The following is a 13,125-nucleotide window of genomic DNA, read 5'->3' on the forward strand; positions in this document are numbered from 1 at the left end:
TGTTTAAATCATTTGAAAGGTGTGCTTCTGTTTCTTCTTTTTTTCTGGATACCAAAGCTTCACTTGTTTCAGTCAGCAGGGTTTTGTCAAAATCACTCTGCTAAAAGTTTTCACTGTAAACCAGGGTCTTTGAAATGAAGAGAACTTTGAATCTGAACTGAAAATATGAATTTTACTGATGCTCAGTTCCTAATACTTGCTTCAAGCTATAGTTATTTATTCAAGGGCTTGAGAGAAAATTTCTGGTTCCATCTATTGCTCTCTGGTTCCATCTATTGACACATTAGCAGGATTTTGAAAAGTCATGCTGCTGTACTCAAAGACCTAAATGAACATACTCTGTTTTGTAATACTTGACTTCTTCTTTTTTGCATTGGGCGTGTGTGTGAAGACAGCTTTCTCACTTCAAGGTCCCTTCTGCTAAAAAACACTACACAATTTTACAAGATATGACTAATTCTAGATGAATATGAAATCAGTCCAGTTGGACTGAGTTCCCACACTTCATCCAAGTCCAGCACCATTCCAGAGTATGATTATCTCTTTAAGGTTACATACAGTGCTTTTTTTCTGCGAGTACACAGTACTGGCACCTTTTTTTCTAGAAGAAAAGCACTGATTAAAAGTTTGACATTTACTATAGCAACTTCATGGTGAGTAGCAGCACCCTTTTTTCTAGAAGAATATACATATAATCACATTTTCACACATATATATATATACACAAACGCACACATAGCTTAGAATTTTTGCAAACTCTTACTAACTAGTACAGTGTGATCATCTTAGCAATAATGTTAAGATCCCCTCCTTATCAACTTTCTTTTGCAAAATGCAGTCTTTTCCTGAAATTTACATCACATTTAATGTAGGTTGAAATACAAATTTTAATTTAATCCACCATCGGTCCTGGTTTTCATAGTTCACATCTGTGTTGATTGTCTAAGGGCCTAAAATGCAATTGGTTAGGTCAAACTGTGTAAACCGAACTATCCTTCCACCCTGGTGTCAGAAAGGAATCAGAAATGAAACGACTTGTTTGTCTATGGTCTACCTGAGATTCTGGAAATCTGGGGGTGGGGGGATTCCCATTTCACATTCCTGATAAAATTGACGCTGTCTAAATATAACACTGTATGTTTTCTTCCTTTTTTTCCCATCACACCAAAATACATCAACAGGAGAAGCACAAAGTCTACTTTCGACGTACCAACAGTGGGGTTTACATTTAAAGAAAACCTGTAGTAAATTCTTTTGGACTGCACCAGTTTGGAATACAGGGGGCAACCAGGGGATTACATTACTGATTACAAGTGGTGGTGTGGTCTAAACCACTGAGCCTCTTGGGCTTGCCAATCAGAAGGTTGCCGGTTCAAACCCCTGCAACAGGGTACAGTTGTTCTGTCCCAGCTCCTGCCAACCTAGCAGTTCGAAAGCACACCAGTGCAAGTAGATAAATAGGTACCACTCCAGCGGGAAGGTAAATGGTGTTTCTGTGTGCTCAGGTTTCCATCATGGTGTCCTGTTGCACCAGAAGCGGTTTAGTCATGCTGGCCACATGACCCGGACAGCTGTCTGAGGATAAATGCCGGCTCCCTCGACCTGAAAGCGAGATGAGCGCCGCAACCCCATAGTCTCCTTTGACTGGACTTAACCGTCCAGGGATCCTTTACCTTTTACATTACATTACCTTTTACATTACTGAATGCACTATTACACCAAAAACTTTCCACATGGTAACTGCTGCCCTCCGGATGTTTTTGGATGTAGCTTCCATCAACTTCAGCCAACAGGGCCAAAAGTCAGGGATGATGGGATCGCTGGCACGCTAACTTTCCATCTGTAGCAAAACATATCCAAATGTACTTATATGTACCCTGCCAAGCATACTTCTGGGGCTTTAGAAATAAAACACACCATCTCAAGGCATACTCCTGTTTTTAAAAGCTTGCTTCAGTTTCTCGGATAACCATTCTACCAGATGTCTGATGAACTGCCATTCCCCTATATTCGCAAGCAAGCTAAAAAAAAACCTCTGCATAGTTTGTAAACATTGTTTTGTTTAATGTGAAATCTAACTGATTTCAAATGGCATGAGAACGGGTAGGAGGAATGGCACTTCCAAAATTTACTTTAAATGATAAAAGTTTATATTTGAAACACAGTCCATGTTCCAGAATTATTGATGCAGGCAAGTTTCTCTGAACATTGAGGGGAAACAAGGCTTTTAAAGTTTATATTCTCCAACCGCCCTCAGAAAAGAATTTGCATCCTACGAGTATCCCCACAGAATTTTGCAGTCAAGCATACACATACAAAATGTTGCAAACAGTCTCAGAACCAGTGTCTGAGCATGTCTGTCACTAATACTAGCAGTGCTGGCTGGAGCTGATAGGAGTTCGGAGTCCACCAACATCTGGAAGGCTCACCAGTTCCCTATCCTTGGCTGAATCTACACATATATAAAAAAACCACTGTGAAAGTGCATATATTTTAAAAAAAAAACTTTTAAAAAAATATATGGAATTTTCCATTAGCTCACCAGCTCCATTTGTATAATGCACTTAAAATATTATATTTGCAGCTGTATAGCTGAGTCCCTTGACATGCTCCCTGACTCTGACCTGGTTTGCTTCGGCTCACATAAAAACAAGAGCATTGCCCCAATGGCATTTGTAAATACCCTTGCCCAACAGGAAAGAACTATTGTGTGTGGAAGATTGGGGGAAGAAGTTCCCATTCTCCTGAACTTTGGCTGAACTGGTCTTCTCATGTTCCTTCTTGTGTACCAGACGAGATCATTAAAGCTCCTCAGTTTATCCTGAGAATTTTGTGTGGTGTTGTTGCTTTAATTGAGCAGCTGAATAAATACAGTGTCTTTCATTCTTCAGTGCAGGGACTGCTAAGAAGATCAAAGCAGTCTCTTGAGGGCATGGAGTTGAGATGAAGGAATATCACGTCATAAGGCTACTTGGAATAGCCATGCTGTGAAATGCATGCCACAGAGAATAGGGGTATGCGTGCATGTGTGAGAAGAGAGGGAGTAAGGCAAATATAGAGGGATAATTGGAAAGTGGGGGGCAAAAGACTGGTACACTGTGGGTATCTTTCCCCCCTCCTGCACTGCTAATGGCAGTGGGGGGTGGGAGGAGTGGTTTTGATCAGAGAAATATGGGAAGGATTTATCCTCTCCTCAGCACAATGTCCACAATCAAATTACACCCTCCCCCAATATTTTTTAAAAACACACAAAATATGCATCATAGAATCACGGAATCATCCAGTCCAACCCCCTGCAATGTGGGAATCTCAGCTAAAGCATCCACAAGAGATGGCCATCCAACCTCTGCTTGAAAACCTCCAAGGAAGGACAGTCCACCACTTCTCATTGGAATCTGTTCCACTGCCAAACAGTTCTGTCAGAAAGTTTTTTCAAATGTTTAGTCGGAATCTCCTTTTTTGTAACTTGAAGCCATTGCCTCAAGTCCTACCCTCAAGAGCAGGAGAAAACAACCATGCTTGCTCTTCTACATGACATCCCTTAAGAAGAAGAAGAGTTTGGATTTGATATCCCGCTTTATCACTACCCTAAGGAGACTCAAAGCAGTTAACATTCTCCTTTCCCTTCCTCCCCCACAACAAACACTCTGTGAGGTGAGTGGGGCTGAGAGACTTCAGAGAAGTGTGACTGGCCCAAGGTCACCCAGCAGCTGCATGTGGAGGAGCGGGGACGCGAACCCGGTTCCCCAGATTATGAGTCTACCGCTCTTAACCACTACACCACAGATGGCTATCATATATCCTCTCAGACTCCTCTTTTCCAAGCTAAACATACCCAGCTCCTTCAAGCACTCCCCATAAGGCTTAGTATCCAGACCCCTTGATCATCTTGGTTGCCCTCCTCTGCACATGTTCCAGCTTGTCAACATCCTTCTTAAACAGTGGTGGTCAGAATTGGACAGAGTATTCCCGGTGTGGTCTGACCAAGGCAGAATAGAGTGGTACCATTACTTCCATTCATCTGGATACTATACTTCTGTTGATACAGCCTGGAATAGCTGCATCAAGCAAGCCTATCCCAGATATTCCACATCACATCCAGTTTCTCCCCAATTTTTCAGAATTTGTCTGGGTTTTATGAATGCTCATATGCACAAAGGCTGCTTGACCTGTGCTTGTATCGCAGCCTTTGCATCACGAGCACGTTCTTCTCTATCAAGGTGAAACACCGAGTGTCCTGGAGGCATCTAAGGTCAGGCCACTGGCACCAGCTGGACTTTACTGTCAGCAGGTGATTGGCACTGAAGTGTGTTCGTGTCAGACAATTTTGTCTACCTGGTTTCCACCATAACCAGCAACCTCCCCATTGACACTGAGCTGGACAAGCGTATTGGCAAGGCTGCCATGGCTCACCTCTTCAAAAAGGTATGGGAGAATGTGATGGTAGCATCCAATACCAAGATGAAGGTCTACCAGGCTTGCGTGATGAGCATGCTGCTTTATGGAAGTGAGTCATGGGCAACTTCCAACCACCAGGAGCAATGCCTCCATGCCTTCTACATGAACTGCATCAGGAAGATTCGGGGCATCACATGACAGGACAGTCTCAAACAAAGATGTGCTCTTCCAGGCCCAGATTCCCAGCTTGTGTGCACTCCTGTCTCAACAATATCTACACTGGCTTGCCCACGTCCACAGAATGAAAGATGGCAGGATCCCCAAGGACGTGCTGTACAGGGAGCTAACTTCAGCAAATGACCAAAATAATCAATTGAATTATGGGTCCAAAAGACTGGATATGTTTTCTTTGTATTGATTTGCAACACAGGTAAATTATACGTAAAATAAAGAAGAACAAAATAATATTGTTTATTTGGCCGTGATCTAGAAACACTGGAAAATGGTGGAAATACATGGAGCGTTGTAGCAAATATGCAATCCTAAGGCAATATTTACATGTGACTTTGAAATACAGGATTTGTTCTCTAAAAGGAGATTACTTATTTCAAAGCTTAAGATCTTTTTAAGATTATGGGGATTAACTTTTTTCAGTTTAATGCCGAATCTCCCCATTTATCAAAGCACGGACAAAATCTTTTGCTTGATGAATTGCAGAAGCAGTGATGAAAGGGCTATAAATGAAAGACTCGCACAGATTATATATATTTTCAGAACACAGGAAAGGCATGCACAGATTTCGCCTCTTCCCAGAACATTGACATTGGAACATTTCCCTCTCCCAAGATACTCTGGAGCTGACCTAAAGTTGCCCTTCTCTTACTGTGGAATTTCAAAGGGATATTCCAGTGTGAAACTGCCGAGTTAAAATGTATCAAGGGATTTTATTTGTCTCTGGGGCATGAATAAAGATATTAAGGCTTCTTGTCACACTGCAGGTGTTAAGTTACTTAGCAGTATTAGGGTGACTGCTAAGACTATTCCTGTGAAGAGTGACTAAACTGATTTGTAACAGAATGTAATTTCTGTAGTTCCATCACCATTTGGCCTGGCTGCTCATACTCCCCACCCACCCCAAATGAATATATACCCACCAACTAAGGATAGCCACTTTATGTATCTGATGAAGTGGACTCCATGCTTTGGGCGGAAAGAAAAGGACAAGTAAAAAGAGAACAAATTGTGACGATCACATGTATGTTCACTACTTACCAGCATGGAAAACTGTTCTTGCCATCTGTTAGTTTATGGAGAAGGAAAGTGTGGCATGTTAGGTTGAATGAATAACATCACCATCTATAAACATTTATAGGGAGGAAGAAATCTCAGATAACCTTGGGGAAAATTGGATTTTATTTATTCAATTTTGAAATCAATCAAGACCTAGAGAACCATTATTGGTGGGCATTTGGACTATTCCATAAATTCATTTTATATAATATGTAGAAGTAGGCTCCAATCTGAAATATGTTTAAGTCAATGGCCTTTTTAAAATATGTCCCAGTTAAGCTTTTGGTTTGTGTATGAGTGGGTGGAGATTTTAAGAGAGGCATGATTTGAAGTGCTGCTGAAACCACAAAAAAGTAAGTATCACAGGCAAGAAGAGTGCAAGAGCATTTCCGTGCCACTGGGAGTCTGTCCTAGTCATGGGCGTAGCCAGGATTTATTTATTTGAGAGGGGCAAAAAATTGCTTAGCTTTTTTTAGATCGCCCCTTAAAGTTGTTGAACCTCAGTTAATTGAGTACTTTCCATGCTCCTAGTCATACTTTTTCAGATTGTAGCATTTTGTTTTTTTGTTTTATATATATATATATATATATATATATATATGGGGACACAGGTGGCGCTGTGGGTTAAAGCCTCAGCGCCTAGGACTTGCCGATTGAAAGGTCGGCGGTTCGAATCCCTGCGGCGGGGTGCGCTCCCGCTGCTCGGTCCCAGCGCCTGCCAACCTAGCAGTTCGAAAGCACCTCCGGGTGCAAGTAGATAAATAGGGACCGCTTACCAGCGGGAAGGTAAACGGCGTTTCCGTGTGCAGCTCTGGCTCGCCAGATGCAGCTTTGTCACGCTGGCCACGTGACCCGGAAGTGTCTCCGGACAGCGCTGGCCCCTGGCCTCTTAAGTGAGATGGGCGCACAACCCCAGAGTCTGTCAAGACTGGCCCGTATGGGCAGGGGTACCTTTACCTTTTTTTATATATAAAAACCATGTCACATTAAACCATGGCTTAGCAGAAATGATCCAATCTGAACTTCAACTCCAGTCCTGTTCTTGACTCCTCGAAAGATTCCACCAACAGTGTCTCCAAAAAAAATGAATGCATCACTTCTGAAGGCAGGCGAACTAATGCCAGTGTACCGGAAGAAGCAAAGATCACCAGTGTCAAAGCATTGATTCTTCAACATAAACTTTGTTGGACTGGTCATGTTGTACCTATGCCTGAGTATCCTCTTCCAAAGGAACTATTCTATTCCAAACTAAAAAATGGAGAGTGTAATGCTGGTGGTCAACAAAAGAGGTTTAAAGACTCTCTCAAGGTAAATGTAAAAAAAAAAAAAGTAATATAAACAGGACAATTGGGAAACGCTGGCTTGAGAGCTCTCCAGTTGGAGGACAGCCTATACCCAAAGTGTCATGGACTCTGAAGAAGCACAAACTCAGGAGGAAAGGGAGAAACGTGCTAAGAGGAAGGCACGTTTGGCAAATCCACACCGTGATCAACTCCTGCCCAGAAACCAATGTCCCCACTGTGGAAGGACGTGCGGGTCCAGAATTGGCCTCCACAATCACTTAGGACTCACAGTTAAGACAGTGTCCATGGAAGACAATCTTTGTTGTTGTTGTTTAGTCGTTTAGTCGTGTCCGACTCTTCGTGACTCCATGGACCAGAGCACGCCAGGCACTTCCACTGCCTCCCGCAGTTTGGTCAAACTCATGCTGGTAGCTTCGAGAACACCATCCAGATCTCACTTCCATACATCACTACTGGGAAAACCATAGCTTTTACTATACGGACCTTTGTTGGCAAGGTGGTGATGTCTCTACTTTTTAAGATGCTGTCTAGGTTTGTCATTGCTTTTCTCCCAAGAAGCAGGCGTCTTTTAATTTCGTGGCTTACTCAGGTACAAGTGATTGCCAAAGTAGAAGACATGGGGCTAAGCCAGGGGGTGTCTCCCTCGCTGCCTACCCCTCTCCCTCCTTGGGCGCCAGCCCGCTGGCTGGGGGGAGCCACGTGCGCGCGCCGGCGTCGGAGCAGGGCGCGGCCCGGAGGTGGCGGCCGGCGGCAGCAGCAGTGGGCGGAGAGAGCGGCTGTTGGAGGAGGAGGAGACGGAGGAGGGACGCGCGGGGACAGCGGCCTCGGCACTCTCGGCGCGGATCCTGGTGGGGAGCATCGGCAGCGCCGCCGCCGCCGTGCTCGGCAATGGAGGAAGAGGACGCCACCGCCCTCCGCCCGTGATCCGTCCCCGCCACGATCTCTGTCCCCACCGAGGTGAGCGAGGATGGAGCCGCCACGGCGCGCCCCTTTCCCCTGGAGCGCCCTCTCTTTTTCCTTCAGCCTTTGGAAATGGAATTGGGAATTGGGGATGGAGGGTAGAGCCGCCTCCAGGCGGCGATGGGGAAATAACGGGGAGACTCTCCAAGCCGTGGGGAGGGGTGTGTGGATCGGGGTCCGTCCAGGCGCGCGCTGGAATACCTCGGGGTGGATTTGAGGTCTTTCCTTCCCCAGAGTAGGATCCTGCGGAGGAAACGTGGCTTCGGGGAGTTGCTGTGTGGCCATGCAGCGTGCATGACCCTGGCACCGAAATTTGTGGGTGCTCGGCCCCTTCATGGGGAATTTTGTGGGTGCTCGGGCACCCAGGACCCCAGGCAGTTGGCACCTATGGGAGGGTTGTGGATCAGGGTTTCATACCTCGGGGTGGATTTGGGGCGCCGTCCAATACTCGCCTCCTGCTCACACCCTAGTCTTTCCGTTCCCAGAGTAGGATCCTGCCCCCTTTGGGGCCAGAACCGGACTAGGAAGGAAGGCGGAGGGAAAAACGTGGCTCCGGAGAGTTGCTATATGGCCCCAAGCGGGCTCGCCCTCCCGCCCCGTATGGCAGCTCCGGACGCGCCAAGCCAGGAGCCTGGTGCTTCTGCGCCTCTGCAGGAGACCAGGAGCGAGCCGTTAGTCGCCTTCCCCGCCGCGCTCTGTCCTCGCCGGCTTCCTGCGTGGAGCCACCGCCTGCATCTCTTTCTCTCTCTGGGGAAAGTTGTGGCTTCCTCCAAAACAAATCCCCGCCGCGTCTCAACTCGAGCCGGACTCCCTTTGTTTGTTCCCGCACGGCTTGAGGACGTGTGGAAAAGTTGACAACGGGAAGCGCCTCCCTCCCTTTATCAGACGGGACCCTGCCGTCGTTTGGGGAGCCAGCCTCGCGTTGCCTCTGCCTAGGCAGCCTCTTAGAGGGCGAAGGCGGAGCGCGCAAAGGAAACCAGCGGCAGTTTCAGGACTGGCTGGCTGAAGAATTTACATCGACAGTTTAGTGAGGGTGGAGGGGACTCACCAAGGCTCTGATATGCAGTCAGTTTTGCGTTACTGCCAATCAGGGATGGAGAAGTTGTGGTCCTCCAGAGATTGATGGACTCCAACTTCCATCCAGCGTTCGAAACTCCCATTGTTCTAGGCTGCTTTGCCACAGGGAATTTTGTTAATGCGAGCAGTTTCTGAGCTATGAGCACAGTACCACGCCTAAGATTTCAGATTAAAATTGCAGAGTGGAAGGAAAGGAGGACCTTTTTCTGCCTCCCCACTTCTAGCTACTCTCTGAAGACTGGAGAAGAGACCCTCTTAAGAATATTAGGGGGGTGGGAAGGGGAAGGATTTGACCCCATGAAAAATGAACACAAGATTTTAGCTGAACTTCATTCATTTTCAGCTTTGTATTCTTGCTATAAAAAAGCGCACCCAGACATACCGTTGTTGCACCCATAACCTCGGTTTAAGGTGCCATTTAGCTCCTAGCTTTCATATCTCAGTTTCTAACACTGGTTCCATCAACCCCAGCCAACATGAGCAGTGGTCATGGATGGTGGAAGTTGCAGTCTGAGAACGTAAGGAGATCTACTGCTCTAGAGGCAATTTAGTGGCTGAGAAACTCTTCCAGGTGACCAGAGCTTCTTTTCTTTTGCAAAAGTGGTGGTTCTTCTCTGTCTGGCTATTCATGTGCCATAGCCAGCTGTTGTAAGTTATATGGGGGGGGGGTTCCCTCGTTTTGCAGACCAGTAATTGTTCCAGACATATTTGCAAGGGTCACAACCTGGCAGCTAAATTCTGTTTAAACACCCCACACTCTGTGGTCCTAAACTCGAATACTTGGGAGTAAGGCCTGTTGGACTTATTTGATCATACTTCTGAGTAGGCATGCATAAGAGTGTACTGGCAGATTTCCTCTGCAGTCCCGAAACTCTTGATTTTAGCCATCTTGATTACATACTGCAATATCTGAAAGACGTCCTCATCTTTCAAGAGACTGCTTTGTTTATGTGGTTGCCCAATTAGTGAGAAGAGGCAACCATAATGAATAGTGGAACGTGATTGAGTGGGTCAAAAGCCTTGATGCACATAGCTCTACTTTTTACCCACATTTAAAAATTGGTCTCTCTTAACAAAAAATAAAGTTTTACTGTGCTGCCTAATGGATGTTATTTTTCTTTCTTTCTGTTTTTGCATTCTTGGTAATATGAGAAACTTTGGCCTGCCAATTTTGCTGTATCACATCTCATTCCATTAAGAAGGAAATGGAGGATGCTTTAGAATATCCCAAATAAGTGCTAAAGGTTTATCTTTGTCTGAAGCCAAGCTTCTTCCCTGTAATAAAAGGCATAAGATAGGGGTGTGGTAAGGATAGAACTGCCTTTGTCCATTCTTGAGATATTTACCTATGGACCTAATTGGCTGCTCCCTCTCTGTATGGAAGCAGTCAGCTAGAGCTGTTGCGCTTGTGCCTTGATTGTGGGCTTACCATAGGCATCTGCTTGGGAATTTGACGATGGACTTTGGTCCAATGCAGCAGGCATCATCTTATTTTAGAGGGTGGTAGACTCTCCTCTGGAGATCTAGTAGGGCTGCTGATGTTCCCACTCTAGATTTCCTGCACTGAGTATGAACAGAACATCAGCCAGAGCGCAATTCAAGAAAAGAAGTAAAAAACAAGCAGGTCTTCAAGGCTTTCCTAAACCCCTGAATGGATGCTAAAGCTTTCTAGAAACTAGCCTAGGTGGCCTACAAGACCTTCTCACAGTGGGATGACAAAAGACATAAAAGGATGGAGTGGACTGCCTAGTGCAGGAGTAGCAATCCGCAGCCCCAGGGACTCAATGCGGCCCCAAGCCTTCCTTATCTGGCCCTTGGAACACTCCCTCAGCCACACTCTGACTTGCCTTACACCCCAGGTGTTTTTGCTCTTCTGGAATGTGTCCTTCAACTCTGATAATGCCCCTGGCTTGTCTGGATAGGGAAGAGAGAGGCGTTTATTGTACAGTGGTACCTCAGGTTAAGAACTTAATTCATTCCGGAGGTCCATTCTTAACCTGAAACTGTTCTTAACCTGAGGTACCACTTTAGCTAATGGGGCCTCCCGCTGCCACCATGCGATTTCTGTTCTCATCCTGAAGCAAAGTTCTTAACTCGAGGTACTATTTCTGGGTTAGCAGAGTCTGTAAACTGAAGCGTCTGTGACCCGAGGTACGACTGTACAAAAGTAAAGTTCACATAAATTGTTCTGTCCACTTTCCCCCCGGCTCCTGTCCACCGCTGGAATATAGCCCTTGGGAGGTTGTGGATAATTGAATATAGCACTCAGGCTGGAAAAGGTTCTCCATACCTAACCTAGAAGATGTAACCTGCCCATAGTGGGCTTCAGTGGTTTCATGGCCCACTTCCTGAGAGTAATGCTGACTTGTAAGCAGGGTCTTGCAGTAGTTAGCTGTGTGCAGTTAACCCTGCCAGTGCAATTTGAAAGGTGCTTCTTGTGAAAGAAGGGTACCCTCTTGGTCGTTCCACTGCCCTCTGAATTATGGGGAGTGGTGACCCAGGAGAGGGCATTCTCTGTGGCAGCTGTCACAGCTAACCTGCAGATCCTTTTGTTTTATAAAGACTAAATTTTTAGCATGTGTGGAACCCAAGATACAAGGCAAAATGCGCAGGCACAATTCTTCTCATTTGTTTACTGAGAAACTTGCCTGCTCCCACTTTTCAGTTCTGTATGTATGTTTTACTCATTTGACGTATTTATCCGTCCTCCCTTTCCCGAAAATTTCCTGCAGATGTCCATGGTGGCAGCCTCTGAATTGTGGAACTGCCTTCCCATAGTCTAGCATCTCCGTTGCACGGCTTCCATCATATGTGAAGATGCACCTTTGACAATTAAGGGGTTGTTTTTTTTTGCGGGGTTTGTGTGTAATGGAACCTGCCTTGTTTGGACTTTGCTTTAGAGCTGCCTCATTTGATTCTTGCACATTATATTGCTGTAACGTGCCCCGCGACCTCATGGGGAAATCCTTTAAATGATCAACAAAGGAATACAAGTGGTTGGAGCTCAGTGAAAGTGATGGCGGGCATTCAATTTTTCTAATCACTACAAAGCAGAAGGTGGACTGGGGTTATATACCGGCTGTCTCAAAACAATGTCCAAAATACCTAGTTCTGGAGGATGGTGCTGTATTTTGTCCAGGAACAGCCTGTTAGTTTACGTAGAACTGGGAAAAAATGACTACAGTTTCCTTAAAGACCCTTTTGCTTAGCACCTGTGGTTTATTTTTTATTTTATTTTTATTTTTTGAGTCATTTCCTTTTCCCTCTGTTTTTAAGCTGCTGATGCATGCTTCTAATTCTGCATAGTACTTCCTGCATGTCTGTCCATTTACTCCCCCCCAAATTTTTTTTTTCACAAAAATTTTAACACAGAGACAAATAGACAAACAAACATAAATCATAACCTTATTAAAACTAATCTAATTAACATTGTTAAGTGACTTCCTCGCATCCCCCTGGTTAGATTTCAGTGCATCTCATTATAACGGTTTTCCAAGTCAATATTCTTATAACATTAACTTAATCACTTAACATCTTTGTTTCTTTCCAATTCAGCATTAAACATATTAATTCATCACATTACATATTTAAATCCTAAGCCTATCTGGTATTTGCAAGCTTTTTCTAATTAATTCAACTTAACATATTTAACTAAATAATCATTAAATTCCGTCCATTCTTCCTGGTACTCCTTGCATGTCTGTCCATTTACAGCTGTCCTGTAGCTGTCTCTTGGGCAGTGCTAGATGCCAATGTGTTGTTTTCCCAATCCAAGTGGAACACAAAAAGCTGCCTGCTGTGTAATTGAACCATTGGTCCATCAAATTCAGTATTACCTACACTGGGGGTGGACTACCATATTTTGGCTGAGGGCTGCATTCTCACAGGGGTAATAATAATGTGTTGGAGGCCACATGCTGGCAGTGGGCAGGCCCAGAGACACAAATGCTCTGGATTAACTAATCTGGAATAAAGACCAGCATGCGTCTTTCTTTTTATTTTTTTATATATAATTTTTATTAGTTTTTTTAACATATCATTTTCAACAGTAATTAAACATACTTTTACATCTTATTCAAAATTTTGACTTCCATCA

The 13,125-nt window shown here is 44.8% G+C and overlaps 2 protein-coding genes across 2 annotated transcripts in view; one reads left to right on the forward strand and one right to left on the reverse strand.

Annotated features, from left to right (window-relative positions):
• Positions 1 to 13,125, reverse strand: part of KYAT3 (kynurenine aminotransferase 3) — a 339,782-nt gene that overhangs the window by 50,764 nt on the left and 275,893 nt on the right. The gene's annotated exons all lie outside the window — the stretch shown is intronic.
• LRRC8C (leucine rich repeat containing 8 VRAC subunit C) overlaps positions 7,779 to 13,125 on the forward strand; it is a 35,118-nt gene continuing 29,771 nt past the window's right edge. Inside the window, exon 1 of the mRNA XM_079981324.1 lies at positions 7,779 to 7,949. The gene's annotated coding sequence lies outside the window, so the exon portion shown is untranslated. The remainder of the gene's footprint in view (positions 7,950 to 13,125) is intronic.

Source organism: Podarcis cretensis, assembly GCF_951804945.1.
Source record: "Podarcis cretensis genome assembly, chromosome: 6".
In the NCBI taxonomy this organism is placed as follows: Eukaryota; Metazoa; Chordata; class Lepidosauria; order Squamata; family Lacertidae; genus Podarcis; species Podarcis cretensis.